Source organism: Lissotriton helveticus, chromosome 9, assembly GCF_964261635.1.
Source record: "Lissotriton helveticus chromosome 9, aLisHel1.1, whole genome shotgun sequence".
Lineage (NCBI taxonomy): Eukaryota > Metazoa > Chordata > Amphibia > Caudata > Salamandridae > Lissotriton > Lissotriton helveticus.
This window is the reverse complement of record NC_136070.1, coordinates 10494345-10512467: the sequence shown is the minus strand read 5'-3', so window position 1 is coordinate 10512467 and position 18123 is coordinate 10494345. Positions and strand designations below refer to the sequence as shown.

At 49.2% G+C, this 18123-nt stretch overlaps 1 protein-coding gene and 1 long non-coding RNA gene across 5 annotated transcripts in view; one reads left to right on the top strand and one right to left on the bottom strand.

Moving 5' to 3' along the window:
- Positions 1-18123, top strand: part of LOC144780855 (uncharacterized) — an 800768-nt gene that overhangs the window by 14560 nt on the left and 768085 nt on the right. The gene's annotated exons all lie outside the window — the stretch shown is intronic.
- Positions 1-18123, bottom strand: part of LOC144780852 (phospholipase A2 inhibitor and Ly6/PLAUR domain-containing protein-like) — a 172933-nt gene that overhangs the window by 109000 nt on the left and 45810 nt on the right. The window lies entirely within an intron of this gene.

The following is an 18123-nucleotide window of genomic DNA, read 5'->3' as shown; positions in this document are numbered from 1 at the left end:
ACCCTGTGTCCCGTTGCCCTCTCTACCTCCCACACAGTTTGCTTAAGGCCCCACTCACCGGGCTCCTGATGTCTTTCTGGCGTCTTTAGGGGCTCTGGCTTCTCTGCACAAGCGGGGCGGGGACCTCCCCGCAAGATGGGAGCTCCCCGTCCGGAGTGCAGACTTCCTCCGGCCGGCTTCCCTTCTGCCGAGGCTCCTCAGGTAGGCCTCAGGCGACCTCCTCGCAATCTCAGGCCCTCTGGGGCCCGGGCTGGCCGATGGGGGTTCTCGGGCTGCTTCAAGCCCTCCGGCGAGGATACCCAGCTGTCCCCGCTTCCGTCCTCACAGGGCGGGACTTCTGCTCACGCCGCGCCTGGGGCCCAATCCCAGCGCGGCTCTCCTTCTTCACCGGGGCTCCCACTTCCCCACTGGAGCCCCGCAACACCGCTGGCTGGGGTCTTCTGGCCTTCTCAATCCCGGGGCTCCCCTCCGCTCACTGGGGGCCCCGCAGCACCTCCTTTGCCCTCACCCGGGCCCCTCTTCCTCACGGGGCCCGGGACTTCCAAAGCGGCCTCCGCGAGGCCTCTCTCTGCTGCTGGGGCTGGTCCCGGCTGGGATCCAGTCAGGACGCGGCTCCCGGGGGCGCGGCAGCACCAACCAACCGGTGCGCGGCGGGCTGGGGGCGCGGTCGGTATCGTCACCGGCGCCCCAGCCACGTGATGCCGGCCTCTCCGGCTTCAGGCCTATCGCGGCCCTCTCTCCACTCCGGCGGCCCTCTTCTGGTGCCGGGAGCCGCCGCAACGTTACCCCCCCTGTAAAAGGTGGGGCAGATTTCGATCGATAAATACCCAAGTATTGCCCGGCGTTAATCGCCTCTCATACCACTCGAAATTATCAAGCAAAGAGGCAGGCGCTGGAGACTGGAAGGCAGGAAACAGAGGTTTATTCCGACAGAGCAGAACACGTCAAATCAGACAACAGGGTATCCTCTCGAGGTGCTCTAACCGCATCTCTGAGGCCTGGCCTCTTATACACAAGTTTATGACTTTATTGCATGAAACACATTCCTGTAAATGCTTTGAAGTACGGAAGACATCCCTGAAATCCCCGCTTCATGCCCGTTCCCACACACATTGACAGTAGAAGTCCCCACCCCGATCTCAGCAGGTGATGACTGTCGCGCAGCTGGATATTCCGCCGATTCCCGGAATGTGTGCGGCTGATCGGATCTCATGGGGAGGGGGGGTTCGATTAGTCTTAGGTCCCTTTGAAGAGGGGCAGCTGCCTACTGTATGGGCAATAAACTGCATCCGCAGGGCAAGGTGACGGCCTGGGATCGGGCCGGACAATCGGGCACAGAGGATGGGGGTTCATCAAAGGATGTGTGCATCAAAGGGACGGAGGGAGGTGTTGGCTGGGTACGGGATATGGTCCCGAGGCAGGGTCGCGCTGAAAGAAGTGGTTTATGGCCCGAGCGTGTGAGAGCGGGGGCTGTCAATGCGCGGGGGATGTTTGCGAGGTCGAGAGAGAGAGAGAGAAAGACGCGCTGGCTATCGGCAGTGGGCAGAGAGGCCATGGCATTCAAAATGGCTGCTGCTTACGCGCACATATGAGCTTGAAAGGGACAAGATGGCGCTGATAATGTTTAAGTCGCAATCTAGATTTTAACAGTCCTCCCTTTTCAACATATCTAGCCAGCTTGTCAGTCTATGTCTATCCCCATCATGTTACGGACCTCTACATCATACAATGCTTTCATGCGTTCAGTTTCAAAGTCCAGAGTCTTAGGGCAGATGCAGTTGGCACAAAGTGAGCACAGAGGTGGCAAGCATTGAATACCCAGGCAGAATCCACATATCGCAATAATCGGTATCAAGATGATCATGAACAACCTCCACCCCCAGTCCTTTACAGTATTCCAAAACCAACTCCCAAGCGACCATTCTTCTTGTTCCTGATGGACTTCTGAGGAGAGTCTATGGAGATGTTCAATGGCCTTGTAGACCGAGGGCGAATTGTCTGGTATGAAGGTGCAACAGCTAGACCCGATGATACGGCATGCTCCTCCACGATCCGCTAGAACCACGTCCAGACAAGGCGGTTCTGAACGGCCACCAGGCGGACCGCCTGAAGCTCGGCTGTATTGTTCGTGAGGATGCCAGCTGTAATGTTCATTGTCGTTTCGACTGCCTGGGTCAAATGTCGGATGGCACGGCTGTTCGCCATCGGACCCCAGAGTGGAACAAGTCCCTTTATTGCGTCCAGGAATTGTGCTCCGGTGGAGTCGGCTTATTCAATGTCTCTTGCTTGCTTTTGTCGGTGATGGTTGGCTGGAGCCACATAGGTGGGAGGAAGGACAAAGGCAATGTAGCAGGTACCTCTCCTACCCTTTGGGAGCCAAGTGTAGGCTTTTGTACCACAGACAAAGTACATGTTCGGAGAGGTGACGAAAGAGGGTGGGTCAGTTGTGTCCAAAGTTCTAGTGATGCGGCAAGTGCTGTGGCCCACCAACTGTGTGCCGAGACCTTCAAAGCATACAAGGCCCGAGAGGTTGACAACAGACAGGGCTACAGTCAGGGTGGCAGCTGCTCGTTTTTGGAGGTAAGAGAAGGTGGGTCTGGCTGGGTTGTTGAACACCTGCATTTCAATTCGTTCTTCGGCCGGAATGTCCAGGTGAACTGAGACATTGGTTGTCAGCGGGCAGAAGGGAGCAGCAGTTCTTCCTGTTTTGTTCAGCCAGACTCCATGATAAAAGTGCGACATGGTTTTTCCAGAGGTGGTATTATCCCTGTAACTCTCTTGCAAGAGGATCAGCCAAGCAAGGCAGGAACCATGGACAGAGAAAGGTGAAGGGATGAAGGGGATGGAATGTCCAGTGGCATGTGGCAACAGTCCACAGATCCAGCAAGTTGTGGCATTGGCGGCAAGGTTGTGCTGGTGTAGCAACTGCACGAAAGAGTTGTTCCAAAACTCCTTCCGTCTCTCCCGGAGTTGAGGTGAAAGAGAGATCAGATGGTGTTCTTTCGTGATGGTAGGCTGTGCAGTGGTTAGAAATACCTCACGAGCTGGTGCACTTTCTTCCACGATCCAGAGGGTGGTCACGAGGAGGAGGCAAAAGAGAAGGGTGATAAAGAGTGAAATTGTCTTTGAGCTGTGTAACCTGTCAGTCTTTGGATTTCTGTGGTGGGTCTTCGGATATCCGATTGCTTCCATCATCTTCGTATCGGGCGCTTCCATCATTTTCAAGGGGCTCGGTAGCGGGCAGAACCACAAACTTCGTTTGGCTTCTCCCCTAGCAGCCTTAGTAGTGTTAGGCCACCGGTCTGAGAATTGTAACTTAGTCAGTGGTCTGCTTAGCCGAAGCTCCCTCCTTTCGTCGCAGGTTATACCCTTCTCTGGATGGCACAGTGGGATCGGGAAATTCTGCCAATTCAAGTGTCTCTGTGTCAGGGTAACAGCTCAAGGATGGTCGGTCTTTGTTCAGGAGCTCTTCTTGGGTAGCCACGTCTTCGGTCGTCGTCAGCGTTGAGGAGATTTTCTTGCAGGTGGTGTGCGTGCAGCCAGGTCCGCTTCCCTTCCACTCGAAGAGCTGTTCGGGTGGTGATCAAGACTTGCCAGGGGCCCGTCCACCGAGGTTCCAGACTCTTTGCTCGCTGGAAGTTCTGGATCAAGACGAAATCACCTGGTTTGATCTCGTGCCCGAGGCCCCTGGAAGTGTCGGGGATGGCCTGCAGCACCCGTTGATGGATAATAGACAGAGTTTTGGTCAAATTGTACAGATAGTCAGACATAAGGACGTCCGGGACGTCATGAAAGGATGTCGGTTTTGGTGCAGACCAGATGCTCATAGGTCTGCCAAAAACGACCTAGTAAGGAGTCAAGTGGTGTTTGGTAGGGGTGGAACGCATTGACAGCAATGCCAAAGGGAGAGCGTCTGGCCATTTCAGTCCTGTGGTGGCCACTATCTTTGCTAGTTTGAGCTTCAGCGTGGCATTAAGTCGCTCAACCAGTCCAGCAGATTGGGGGTGGAAGACTGCGTGGAACTTTTGTTTTACGCCCAACCCCTTCAGGATGAGCTGGATAACCTCGGCTACGAAGTGGGGGCCGTTGTCGCTCCAAAAAATTCGACAAAGGCCGTAGCGAGGGAAGAATTCCTTCAGTAAGACCTTCGCAGTAGCAATGGCAGTGTTGTCGCGAGTCGGATAGGCTTCCACCCACTTGCTAAATGCGCACACGACAACAAGCACATACTTTAGGCCTTGGCATCTTTCTAGCTGGATGTAGTCCATCTGCAGGACTTCAAATGGATGGTTGGGGACCCCAAACCCTCCCCGGGGTACAACAGTTCCTTTCCCAGGGTTGTGTCGCAGGCATATCAGACATTGTTGAACTAGGCTTTTGGCTGAGTCTGTAATCCTGTCATTGTGCCAAAATTTGGAGACAAGTTCGGCCATAGGGGCAGATCCTATGTGTGCAGGGGAGTGTGCCATGGTCAGTATGGGGATCAAGTATGAATTGGGTAGCAACCATTTGTTCGTGTCTTTTGTCCGCCAGCAGCCTTCATCGTCTTTCAGTCCCACCCGTGCCCATTCAGTCAGTTCGTGGGATGAGCTCGCCATCTGGATGTCCCTAATAGTTTCCCTAGCGTCCTTCCATTTTTCCGTTTGCGACCTGGTCACATACTTGCGCGTCATTGTCCTATTCTCAGCTGTGGTCCGGGCAGTGATGTCGGCCAGTGCATTCCCCTGCCCAATGATGTCCGTAACCTTTTTGTGTGCCTGGCATTTGATTACAGCAAGTTGTTTGGGGAGGAGGACTGCTTCAGTCAGAGCGGAGACTAGATCTCCGTGTAGGATGGGTGTGCCGTGTGAGGTCAGGAATCCCCTCTCCTTCCACAAGAGCCCAAAATGGTGAACCACCCCGAAGGCATACTGGCTGTCTGTGTAGATATTCGCTATCGTCCCGGCTGCTAGGATACATGCTCGTGTGAGGGCAATCAGTTCTGCTGCCTGTGCAGATCGTTGTGTGATGCGGGCTGTCTCAACTACAGTTCGGGCTGTGGTAACTACATAAGCGGCTGAGGTAGTGCCATCGGGGAGTTTGATACAAGAGCCATCTACCCATAGCTCTCCGTCGGGATCTGGAAAAGCAGTGTCTCGGAGATCAACTCTGCTCCTGGTCTGTTCGTCCGTGAGGGTCACACAGTCATGTATTGGGGGCACATTGGGGTCATTCTCAGGTAGGGGCAACAAGGTGGCTGGATTCAGTGTGGTTCATCTTTTCAGAGTGATATGGGGTGCAAGCAGAGTCAGTTCGTACCCAGTCAGTCGAGCACTAGTCAGGTGTTGCGTCTTAGTCTGGTTTAGGAGGGTGTCAACCGCATGGGGCACTAACACCGTAAGGGAATTCGAGAGTACAATCCCCTCACTCTGTCGGATAGAGATAGCAGCGGCAGCTACAGCTTGAAGGCAGGCAGGCAAAGCTCTGGCTACGGGGTCAAGAGTGGCAGAGAAGTAGGCACATGGGCGTTGCTTGGGGCCAATGGACTGAGTCAGGACAGACAAAGCGCACCCCTCCCTTTCGTGGGTGTAGAGGGAGAAGGGCTTTGTGTAATCGGGGGTTCCTAAGACTGGTGCGGAACAAAGGGCGTCTCGTAGTTCTCGGAACGAGGATTGGCACTCGGGGGTCCAAGGGAGCGGGAAGGGGACATCTTTAGACAGCAGGGAAAGTAGCGGTTTCACAATGAGGCTGAAATTTGGTTACCACTGTCGACAGAAGGAGGTGAGGCCCACTAGGGAGCGGACTTGTTTCTGTGTCTTAGGGACAGGGGTGTCCAGGATGGTCTGAATTCGGTCGGGTGTAAGCTTCCTCCCGTCTTTGGACAAGAGATGGCCTAGGTAAGTGACCTGGGGTTGGCAAAATTGCAACTTCTTTTTGGAGACCTTGTGGCCATTCTCCGCGAGGAAGTGCAGGAGTTGGATGGTGGCAGTGACTGCAAGTGGAGTGGTGTCGGCCGCCAAAAGGATATCATCGACGTACTGTATCAACACCACTCCGTCCGGTAACTGGACTGCGTCAAGTTGTCTCTTGAGGGCCTGGCTGTAGATGCTGGGACTTTCAGTGTAGCCTTGGGGTGCCCTACAAAATCTATATGAGCGGGATTTTAAGGTGAAGCCGAAAAGGTAGCGGCTGTCGGGGTGGATAGGGATGGAGAAGAAGGCGTTTTTGAGGTCGATTACCGTGAAGGTGGTAGCAGTGGAAGGAATCAGAGTCAGAATGGTGGTGATGTCTGAGACTACGGGGTACTGGGGTACAACTACTTTGTTGACCTCTCGTAGGTCGATGATGAAGCGGTCCGCCTTTTCATCTCCCTCACCCTGCTTCTTTACAATAGGTAGGATAGGGCTGTTGCAAACATTGCTAACTACTTCCTCTACCACTCCTGCATCTATCAGGGACTGGATGATCTCTACCAATGCCTTCTCGCCCTCGGGCGATATCCGATATTGTGGAAGTTTCGGGAGCACTGCGTCCTGTCGAACAGTTATGTGTACTGGGTCTATCATCATGCGTCCTACGTCCGAGTCAGTCTTTGCCCATAGGTACAGAGGTAGAGTGTCGAGTAGGGACAAATCAGCGTCAGTGATGGAAAACATGCTTGAAGGATCTGAGCATAGTCGGGTTGTCGTACAGAATGACTCGAACCCCATCTTGTGAACACCTAATAGTAGTTCGGAAATGCTTCAATAAGTCAAGTCCCATAATAGCATCAGGGGTGTTGGATGAAAGTAAGAACGTGGTGTCAGTGGTGTTATTTTCCAAGTCAAAGGAGATCTTTGCGGACAAGGGGTTAGTGGAGGGCGTTCCATCAAAACCTATCGATGTTACATGTGAGCCAGACAAGGGTGCCCTCGGAATCAGTCGTTTAGATAACGCGCTGCGTGTTGCGCCAGTGTCTACCAAGAATGGAGACTTCGTGCCCAGTACCTTAGCGGTGACATAAGGACCTTGCTGGTCAACATGGAGCTCGACTGGATCCCTCCCTTGCCCTTGGCGGTCCTATGCGAAGTCGCGGGCATTGTCGTAGTCAGACTGTTGGTACTGGTTCTGTCGGGGACGGTCAAACGTATTTGGTCTGCCTGATCTGTCGTTGTTGGCGTCGTTTGTGTTCCCTCGTCCCTGTCCTCTATTTCTTGGCTCGCTTGCTACGTCTCTCGTGTCCCTATTTGTGATTGCTTCTAGCCGAACCGGACACTGGGATTTCCAATGGCCAAATCCTTTGCAAAACGCACACTGGTTCTCGTCGATGTCTGTTCGTGGGGTGTAGGGTGCAGGTGTACGGTCTCTAGGGGGTGGATTTCTAGGAGCAATCGATTGGTAGCTTCCTTTGTACTGTTCTCTTCCACTGGTCACCCCCTGCAACCATCACCCTTTCCTTCAAGTCCTTTTTCTTTTTCTCAGTCACCCTATCGTTCTCATTCTTTTGATGCTCATAGTACTGGGCCATCTGAAGGATAGCCGCGGGTTTGGAGGCTGCCCAACTACTCTCGCTATCTGTAGTTTCTGTGAGACCTCATGTGACAGACCTTTGACGTAATTCTGGACAAACATATGATGTCCGGTTGCAGTGGTCATGTCCTGGCCGCTGTAATCGGAGAACACCGTTTCAAACCGGGAGAAGTATCCTGAAACGTCTTCCTGGGGTTTCTGGCGGCAGGCCGTTACTATCGACCAATCCACTTTCTTTTCTGGGATCAGGGTTTTCAATTTCTGGACGATCTTGTCTGGGAGGTCTAGAATGGATTTTAAAGGTTTCTGCCCAGGCTCTCGTTGTCTATCTATGCCATCGAGTTGCGACCAGGTATGTCCGAACAGCTCAAGGTGGTCGACTTTCCGGATTTGCTTCCACACATCAGCTGGCAGACATAACCCAAAAAACAAATCGATGTCCGCTAGGGTCATAATCGTCGAACCCAAGGCTGTGCCTAATTCAGTATAAAAGGCGGTGGGGTTCTTTCGTAAATCAGGCAAGGATTTTCGGAACGTCAAAATGTCTTGCCGATCCCATGGTTGGTAGACCCAGTTGTAAACAACTCTCCCTCTTGCATCTTGGTGGTTAATGTTGTCATGTGTTCCCTGTCCTCTTGGGGGAACCCAGTAGGGAGCGGCCTCCTTTATAGGCATCATAGTATTAGCTTTTTCGGTTTGGGGTTCAGCCGCTACAGGAGTCGCAGCGCTAGTTTCTGGTATCTGTTCAGTGAGGTGGCGGAAGACTTCAAGCGTACGCGTGAAGAGGTTCGACACATCACACTAGCCTTCATCCCCAATGTCAACTTTCCTATAGAGGGTCGTTAACCTCTCAGGACCTTTATCTTGGTACCGATCCTCAGAGGCATTGAGGGTGTGATAACAAAATCGTACAACAAAGTGTCGTCTGTGGCTATTGGCATACAAATTGTACATGTCTGTTACATATTCCTCGCTCTCTTTTCGTTCCACCAGTGTCTTCACTATCTTATCGATCCCTACTCGTTCATCTTTGCTCAATCGGTTCATTCTAGTGGAATCTTTCCTTCTAGTCTCAGGGTCATCTAGTGTTACTGCTTGTGCTGCGTTGAGTACAAGGGGTTCGTCCGGCGCGGAGGCCGTGAGGACCGAGGTCTTGGCACTATTCTCACCCGTACTTGGGGGCTGCGGGTGTTGTACTAAGGTTTGGGGAGGGGCGTATGGAGGAGGCATGTAGATGGTTGGGGGACCTAGTAATAAATCATCATTCGCTCGTTGTTTCGAGGGTAACTCAGGGTAGAGCATAGAGGGTGTTCGGACGGGAGACTGGCCTGATGTTTCGGACTCTTGTTTCTGTTTGGCTTTCTCCCTTTCCTTTATCTCTTCCTCCAACTTTTTAGCAGCTAGCTAGCTTTTCGTAGCTCTTTCTCTAATCTGACTTCATTTCTCTGTTTCCGTTGTTCTGCTTCTTTGCGCCACATGCCGAGGCTGTCGAGCATAGTGGGCGTTGACTTATTGTTACGAAGGGCTGCTTCCAGTATGTTTATTTTATTATCATCAAAGGATCCTATCAGTGGCCACTGACTTTCCTGATCCTTCCTCGTATATTTATGCCATAGTTTACTATAAGCTATGGCGACTAGTCCGTATTTAGTGAACATGTCCTTATTAGGGGTGCCTTCCAGTGGAGCTGGATGGTTCATCTCTAATAGGCGGTCCGGGTTGAACCAACTACTATTCAGTGGGGAGAAGATAGGCATGACAGATTACAGAGGGGGACAAAGGCCCGCACTACCTATTTTATCACTACTTGCAAAGACTAGACAGAATATTTCTATTCTACGTTATTTGCAAACAGAGAATACCTCAAAAAGAACCAGCTTCGAACAACCAATGTTCGAACAATCAATCAGTCAGTGGGGAGAAAAATAGGCACGACAGATTACAGCGGGGGACAAAAGTCCGCGTTACCTACCCTTCACTATCTGCAAAGGAAGAGAGAATATCTCTATTCTTCCCCGTTTGCAGGCAGAGAATGTCTCAAGAACAATTCAGCTTCGAACAACCAATGTCCGAACAATCAATCAGTCAGTGGGGAGAAAAATAGGCAAGACAGATTACAGCGGGGGCCAAAATCCGCGTTACCTATCCTTCACTATCTGAAAAGGAAGAGAGAATATCTCTATTCTTCCCCGTTTGCAGACAGAGAATATCTCAAAAACAATTCAGAGAGCAAATACTAGTATTTTCAGACAGTCAGATAATCTTTTCGCAATTTGTCGTGTTTACACGACCTTACCCGGACCGTAAGGACAGTTTCTCATCTTCCGCTTCCAGCGCCCTGTGGAAAAGTAAATTTTGCCATGTTCTGTGTCCCTACGCGTCCTCCATCATATGTTATGTGTGCATGATTAATATGCATATGTATTCCCCATGTTTGATTAAAGACACAATTATAGTTGTGTCCACCTCTAGTATGCCAGTCTCCAGTTCTCGTGAATACTACGAATATTAGGTCTATCTAAAGTTATGTTGCCACGTTTCTCAGTGTGCACGTTAATGCATTATAAAGTCCCCGTTTCTAGGCCTCAAAAGGGCCTGGACACCAGATTCAGCTCCTGTCTCCTGAAGCCCTCGCTGAGGAGCGATACAGCCCCCACCTGTATCCTCGACCCTTCACTTACTTCCTGCCTTACAGTGCCCGGTTCAGCCTGGCTCTGCCTCTGAGTCTGCCAAGAATATGTTATGATTCCAGTTATCAGTTCAGTCCTCCTTCTCTGCATTCCTAAAGCTACTGAATCGCATCAATAGTTTCCGTCATTGTCTAGCCTTTACGTCTCCATGTAAGAGAAATACTGTATTAATGGTCATTTAATATTCTTCATCACGCACTACATGTAGAATAATGCATGCTCCAGTCTTAGAGTCTGTTAGCCTTTCCCCCTCCTGACTTCTAGTTAATATCAACATGTTCCCTAAACATCAGATACTAGATAGGGTTTAGGTACATGTCGCCCTGACTCTCCAGACTTCAGTCTCTGCTCCTAGCACAGAGTTCATAGCCCCCAGCTTCTCCTAGTAACACGTCATTGCCAGCTTGCGCGCACCATCAGGTTAGAGGTCCCGGCTCCTTAGGTAGCCCCCTCCATGGTTTCCGCCCCATTCATGACATATTCTGTTACGTTTGCATCACATGTCTATGTATACGCCCTGTTACACCTACTTTCACCCTTATCTTTCGCGACTGCTACGCGTCACGCCTATTGCTCCACCCACTGCTACGCCTATTGCAATGTAATGCTATGTGTTTGCGTTATGTATATATGCTCATGTACTGTTATTAAAAAGTTACTCCTCCCTATCCAGTCCTTGTCCCGATTCTGCCCCCGGCAGCGCTGCCATCCTATTCCTGTGCAGGTTGTCCTGTTCCTGTCCTTTATGCTGCATTAAAACCTGCAAAACTCCTACTACCTCGAATCTTGACTCTTATTTATTGAGCTATCTGTTATTCATTTATGCATTCAAAAATAGAGGTATTATTTATTTATTTACCACATAATGGCGCCCGAATAGGGACTTGCCCTTTCCCCACGCGTCGGTGAAGCCACGCCGACCCCCTGACCCTCTGCAGCCGTGACGGAACCATACTGTGCACGTGCAGATATTTCTGCTTCAAGTATCCCTCAGGCCCACGGAGGAGACGGAGGAGGCGGTCCAGCATCCAGACGAGGCGGTGGAGGAACGCGGCGAGTCCCGACTAGAGCCCAAGCCGAGAGTCCAAGGTCCGAGGTATCCGGAGGTCCACCCGTAACTGAAGTCCGAAGTTCGTCGTCCGTCGTCATAGCAGTCCGGTCCAGTCAGAGGCCTTCTGTTCTTGCTACCCGGTGAGTACCGTTACTGGGGTAGTATCTAGACAGGGTCAATCTAATTGACTCTGGTCCGTGGGTTGGTGGTACACAGACCCACAAACGAAGTGTCCACTTCGGTGGATGCGGGTCCTGACGTGTCTCTTTATGAGACCGGTAAGTTTCGTACTGTTTCAGCAGTGCATCTAGTTTCTGTTCTAGTCAGTTCTGTTCTCGAGAAAATTCATGTATTCTGTGTTCTGTATTCCAGGTAGTATTCTGTTCGAACTGTTATTCTAAATGTTCTTCATGTATTTTAATGTCGTGGTATGAGTGTGAAGTAATTATCGTGTTTATTGTGTAAATTACGTATTGTGTCTCAGTTTCAGTTCAGTCATGCCCTTGTTTTCTAAGTTACGTCAGTTAAAAACTAGAAAGGGTCTGCTGGAAGCAGCAGTTCCCGTCCCGCCCAGGGACAGTCCAGGTCACTTTATGTATCAAAAGCATGGCATAAGTGCCATATTATATCTAGATTTATGGGTAGAGTATACCAAAGAATTGGAAGAAAAGTATAGATGGCCCGTATCAGGTACGTGGGATGCCGAGTGCATCATGAGAGTAGAAGAGGCATTATGGAAAAAGAAAGCCAGACAGTCACAGAAAGATGCCATCGAGTTATGGCGCAAAGAATCTCATAGAAGAACCGAAAAAGAAATCAGAAAGTCAGAATTAAGTAGAGAATCCTTAGAGCGAGCCCAAGAAAAGGAATTAATCGAGATAGGTGAACGAGTCAAAACCGAACAGTCAGACAGACAGAGGAATGCCCTTATTAAGGGTATGTATCCTCTTCTTGCCGAGGGCTTGCCAAAAGCGACCCCGGAGGCATCCAGTAATTTTCCGCCACCATTAGTTCCGATCAAGCTACGTCACAAACCGACCGCAGCTGATATTTTTATCTCGTCCTATTTGGACGACACAGTCCCAGAATATGCAAATCCTGTTCCCGCTCCGCCAGTTCCTGTATATCAGGCACTTCCCGTTCCTCCAGACACCGGAGTACCTGTTACGGTCCCCCAGGTCCAGCCCGCCACACAAGTTCAGCCCGCATTTCAATTTCCCGCCACACTAGTACGAAGAGTATCAGTCGACGATTCTAGTTTAGGAGCCGCGGGGGGAGGTCCTCCAGGAACCCCGCCGCCACACAAGCGTTTAACATCAGTCGAATTACATGCGCAAGCGTCACAGCGTACGCCCAGATATCAGTCTGTTGCAGAAATAAGGAAAGCCCTTACCGAATGCGGCTATGATCCAGTCCCAGGCGAGGATAATATGGTTTTATATTCATTACGCGTAAGAAAGGTGGCCGAGTATCTAGTCACCCTACCGAATATGAAAGAAGATCTAGACAGAATATATCGTTTCATCCGTACAGGGGATGATCCAGAAAGCATTGGCGAAGCCATGTCTCAAAGGAAAGCTGAGATCCAGCTTATGATATCAAAGTTTCTGATCAATTGCCTAATAAGAGAACAAGATTACCCGTCCAAAGATCCGGCTGAAATGAAAATCCTGACAAAGTGGAGTGATAATATAGCCGAGGGTAAGCACAAGACCATCAGTGGTATGGAGAGTATGTACAAGAAAATCCGTAAAGAAATAATAAGGTTACACGAACAACGTAAAGCAGCACAAGTAAGCGAGAAAGAAAGTAACTCTGATACTGAAGAGGTAGACGACGAGAATCCCGCCAGAATAGCGTATGTAGGAAAATCTAGATTTCCAGATCGCCATTTACGCCTAGAACACAAGTCTACTTTCCATCATCCAGCACCAGAACAAGGTTCTCTAGAACAAGTATTTCAAGCTACCGATCACATTCTGAAACCACGAATCGGTTACAGTGAGTTAAGTACTATGCATGAACAAGAACTAGCCCGATCAGCAGTCCGATGAATTACTGATTCTACCACTTTTCCAGACGAAATAGTGGCACAAATGTTTCTGAAACTGCCCCCAGCCGAGCAGCGACTGGTGGGTATGTATATGATCCAGCACCTCATTACATTGTATGAGGGTCAGCACTCTGATCCAGGTCCGTTACACGATATCCTGAACGAGTTACTCCAGTATAGATGGAAAGGTCTAGGTACCGATTTAATTAGTGTCATTCTAGAACAGCGCCACAAATATAGAACGTTTTTGAACCCGCATTTTGTTCATGTCTCACCCCCAGAAAGTAAACCCTTTTACATAGAGAGACAGAATCCGTTACAAGAAGTCCACCCAGTTAGAGGAACGGGTGGCGAACTAGAACGAGTGTTTGTTTACACTCCGATCACAAAGATGGAACTCTTAGAGATGAAAAAATTAATTCCCTGTCATGATAAAGATCCAGCAGGGTTCCATAGAGAATTAAAAGACATGCTCCGTATGGGAGAATACACGTATCCAGATATCATTAAAATGTTAAAGGTTCTGTTGCCCGCAGGGGTATATGAAAAGCTCAAGGAAAAAGAATGGGAGGTGGGAGAGAAAAAGATAGATTGGGCAGTTCTAGAAGCTGAAGATAAGGCACGAGTACCAGGTACCGGTCTTGGAGCGAAATGTAAAGAATTACCTGAATTATTGATTCAAGTTTTACCCAGATTACTAACAACTAAAAAGGAAGACTGGGATGCCATCTCAGCCTGTAAGCAGAAACAAGACGAAGACATTAGTGATTTTTATTCTAGATTTGAGAAATGCTTTAGCATAAACAGTGGCCTCAAGACAAGTAGCGAGTCATACCCTCATCTCTTTGTTACTAAATTAGTCAAGAATTCAAGTCCCCAAGTTAAAAACCGAGTTTTGAAAGTCGAAAGTACCTGGCAAGCTAATACCCCGTCCCAGATGTTACAGATGCTCCAATACCACCAGAATAGAATCAGAGAAGAACAAGATCACGAAAGAAAACGTATGAAAGACACGAAAATGAAAGTACTAGTTGCACAATCTATTCCACAAGACAACCAGAAGAGGGGTTCGAATCAAGCCAGTCATCCTGCAGCTCCCGTTAAAGGGAACTGCAATTATTGTAAACAGCCAGGTCATTTTATAAACGAGTGTGCAGTTCTGAAACACAACATAGCTACTGGTAAGACTAAAGAAAGACCACGTCCGCCTAGACGAGAACAAGTTTCACAGACTCCTCAGCCACAGAATGCACCACAGACAGTTACTGTACCGCAGCCTATTGCTGCAACGCAGCATGTTACACAGCAGATGTATCAGTATGCACAGTCTGAGTATCCAGAGTATCAGCCATATTCATGAAACAGCCTAGAGAGGGAGGTAGGCTTGCCTCTCATCGAGATACCTGTAGATCAAGAAGGTCCCTATGTTCACAGTCAAGTATTAGGGAAAGATAGAAAGTTTCTGATTGATACAGGGGCAAGTAGGACCACAATTAGTCACGCCGAAGTTCCAGGGGCTCCGCTCTCAGGCTCTAGAAATGTTTCCCTTGGATTTTCAGGAAAGCCTATCGTAAATGAAATATCAAAGCCAGTTACTCTAGAAGTAGGTCCATTGTCCCGCACTACTGATCTGTTACTTACTAAGTCATGTCCAGAGAATCTATTAGGCATTAAAACACTGAAAGAGTTAGGTGCAGTTATATGCTGTTCCCCAGAGGGAATACGATTGTTTCTTCGTGACTTTAAGGGTCACTATGTATTACGAGATTTTGATCCCAGATTGTCTAATGTTCCGCAGCATTTATGGGCGCAAGGTCCAACTGATGTAGGTTACATGCAAATCACACCCCATCGTGTGACTCTCAAGCCAGGTGTAGTATTACCACGAATCAGACAGTACAGATTGCCACCTGAGGCTGTGGCAGCCTTATCCAAAATTATTGACGAGCTTATGGCTCAAGGAGTAGTTGTAGAAACTGACTCCAATGTATGCAATTCTCCGATCATTCCAGTCATGAAACGTACTGATCCAAATGCACCCCCAGTATATCGATTAGTGATTGACCTACGAGAGCTTAACAAATGTATTATTCCTCAGTACCCAGTTGTTCCAGACATCTCTTCCCTATTGACAGCCATTGATTCCGAAGCCACGTTCTTTACTGTAATCGACCTCAAGAACGCATTTTTCAGTGTTCCAATTCATCCAGACAGCCAGTTTCTTTTCGGATTCTGTTTAAATGGAAGGAGCTATATGTTCACACGAGCTCCTCAAGGTTTCACAGAAAGTCCTAGTATTTACAGTCAAGCACTTAAGAGACAACTTGATAATGTTCACATGCCAACTGACACTGCCCTGCTCCAGTATGTCGATGATCTATTGATCACAGCCCGTTCTGAACGTGACTGCGAGCGAGCGTCACTGACGGTTCTGTATTTCCTAGCCGAGATGGGGCACAAGGTGTCCCCTTCGAAGCTTCAATTCTGTGTCCAGCAAGTGGTCTACTTAGGACACTTACTGTCCAAGAGGGGTAGGCAGTTGACACCTGACCGCATCCAGTTAATAGCGAGTCTTCCTCAGCCCAAGACCCAGAAGGAGGTACGTGCTTTTATCGGCCTCACTTCTTATTGTAGACAATGGATTCCTCAGTATGCATTTCTAGCCAAGCCACTGATACAGTTAACGACACAGGAGGCAGCCGTATCGACTGTCCTCCCTTGGACATCTGAACATACACTTAGTTTCAATGAGTTAAAGAAAGCTCTATGCCAAGCTCCAGTTCTAGCTACACCGAACTACAGTAAGCCTTTTACACTTTTCGTCACAGAACGTGAAGGTACAGCATTGTCTGTTCTCACACAAGATCAAGCAGGACAATACAAGCCATGTGCTTATTTCTCAAGCACATTAGATCCTGTAGCCCAGGCTCTGCCTGCGTGCCTCAAGTCAGTTGCAGCCACAGCACTAGCTATCAGACAAAGTGATTCCATAGTATTAGGACACTCCCTGACAGTACAAGTTCCACACTCCGTGGAGGTTCTTTTAAATCGAACACAAACTCAGCACTTGACAATAGCACGTTTAACAGGTTATGAATTGACACTGTTTCAGCCACACATAGAAATCGGACGCTACAACGTTCTCAATCCTGCTACACTGTTACCATCAGCTAATCCAAATCCGGCCACACACGATTGTGTGGAAGTAGTTAACATTACGACAAAGCCAAGACAAGACCTGACCGATATTCCGTTACCAGACCCTGACCTGACACTTTATGTGGATGGTTCATGCATGAGAACTAGTACAGGAGAACTAGTCGCCGCGTATGCAGTGACTACTGACACCGAAGTTATAGAGACACACCGTATTGACACCCTGTCTGCTCAAGCAGCAGAGCTAGTTGCTCTGACTCAAGCCTGCATACACGCCAAGAACCTGAAAGTTAATGTTTACACAGATTCACGCTACGCATTTGGAGTCGTACACGACTTTGGAGTGCTCTGGCAGGAGAGAGGTTTCATGACTTCTCATGGAACCAAGATTCAGCATGGTCTCCTCATTCAAGCTCTGTTAGATGCAATACATTTACCGACAGCTATCGCCATCATGAAGTGCAAAGCACATACGAAAGTTACTGACACTATTTCCCAGGGTAATGATCTAGCAGATCGCACAGCCAAGCTTACGGCTCAAACTCCAGACATTCCAGTTAACATGACACACACTCCAGACCCGACTACATGTATGACAGTTAAGGACCCTACTCAAGATGTCATAGATATCCAGTTACATGCTACTCCCGATGAAATCAAGAAATGGTCCGAACAAGGAGGGGTCCAGACAGATCAAGGATGGGTGACGAAGGGTAAAGCCACATGGTTTCTCCCCGACTCTATGGTCCAAGTCATTATTAATACCGCACATAGTCCAGCACATTTAGGAGAAAAAGCTATGTTAGACAGTATCCAGAACATTTGGTTCAACAAGCATTTACGAGCTGCAGCCAAGCAGAAAGTCCGTACCTGTATGATATGTTGTCAGTTTAATCCAGGTAAAAGTGTCCCGGTGGAACAAGGGGGATTCCAGCCTCCTGACCACCCTTTTGAAGTCCTCCAGATGGATTATATTCAGATGGAGCGATGTCGAGGTTTCAAGTATGTTCTTGTAGTTGTATGCGCTTTGTCCAGGTGGACAGAAGCATATCCAGTCCCAGATTACACAGCCGCGACCACTGCCAAGCAGTTGGTTCGTGAGTTTTTCCCCCGTTATGGACTCCCTAGGGTCGTATATTCTGATAACGGCCAGCCATTCTCATCTGAGTTGATGAGACATGTTTCCCTTTTGTTAGGATACCAGTGGAAGTTCCATTGTGTACGCCATCCTGAAGCAGCAGGTCTCGTAGAGAGACATAACCAGACCCTGAAAATCCGCATTGCAAAAGTATGTAAAGAGAAAGGTGTGGACTGGCTAGTAGCTCTGCCAGTCGCTTTGTTCTATATGCGCATGGTCGCACATTCCAGATCAGGTCTGTCCCCGTACGAGGTCGTATTCGGCCGCCCCCCTAACATGTGGGGTACTCCTAGACCCCGAAGTATTACCGATGTTTCAAGTAATATGCTGACAGATTACCTAGCTTCCTTGATGTCTGCCCTCAACTCTTGTCGTTCACAGGTTGCCGCCGCATTTCCAGACAATACCGAGGTGGCACCGCATGAAATCGTTCCCGGATCCATGGTCTTAGTGAGAAATTTCGATCGCTCAAGTCCGCTGGAGCCTCGCTGGAAGGAGCCCCGACAGGTCCTCCTCGCCACCCGTACAGCCGTGAAGTTGGAAGGAC